This window comes from Bos javanicus, chromosome 1, assembly GCF_032452875.1.
Source record: "Bos javanicus breed banteng chromosome 1, ARS-OSU_banteng_1.0, whole genome shotgun sequence".
In the NCBI taxonomy this organism is placed as follows: domain Eukaryota; kingdom Metazoa; phylum Chordata; class Mammalia; order Artiodactyla; family Bovidae; genus Bos; species Bos javanicus.
In genome coordinates, this window is record NC_083868.1 from 10,020,447 (window position 1) to 10,021,235 (window position 789).

The 789-nt window shown below is 39.7% G+C and overlaps 1 pseudogene; it reads right to left on the bottom strand.

Moving 5' to 3' along the window:
- Positions 1 to 443: 443 nt before the first annotated feature.
- Positions 444 to 505, bottom strand: LOC133255164 (U6 spliceosomal RNA; annotated as a pseudogene).
- Positions 506 to 789: the final 284 nt, after the last annotated feature.

Consider the following 789-nt stretch of genomic DNA (forward strand, 5'->3'; position numbering starts at 1 on the left):
TCCCAAAGAAAGGCAATGCCAAAGAATGCTCAAACTACCGCACAATTGCACTCATCTCGCATGCTAGTAAAATAATGCTCAAAATTCTCCAAGCCAGGCTTCAGCAATACTTGAACCGTGAACAACCAGATGTTCAAGCTGGTTTTAGAAAAGGCAGAGGAACCAGAGATCAAATTGCCAACATCTGCTGGATCATGGAAAAAGCAAGAGAGTTCCAGAAAAAACATCTATTTCTGCTTTATTGACTATGCCAAAGCCTTTGACTGTGTGGATCACAATAAACTGTTGAAAATTCTGAAAGAGATGAATACCAGACTGCCTGACCTACCTCTTTTTTTTTTTTTTCCATTCATAAAACTTTTATTCCACTTACATGAACTTAATACACGTGTTCTTAACAATTATGCTTGGATTGTTCATGAAAATCTCATAAGACATTAAACAAAAATATGGAATGCTTCACGAATTTGCATGTCATCCTTGCGCAGGGGCCATGCTGACCTACCTCTTGAGAAACCTACATGCAGGTCAGGAAGCAACAGTTAGAACTGGACATGGAACAACAGACTGGTGCCAAATAGGAAAAGGAGTACATCAAGGCTGTATATTGTCACCCTGCTTATTTAACTTCTATGCAGAGTATATCATGAGAAACGCTGGGCTGGAAGAAGCACAAGCTGAAATCAAGACTGCCGAGAGAAGTATCAATAACCTCAGATATGCAGATGATACCACCCTTATGACAGAAAGTGAAGAGGACCTAAAAAGCCTCTTGATGAAAGTGAAAGT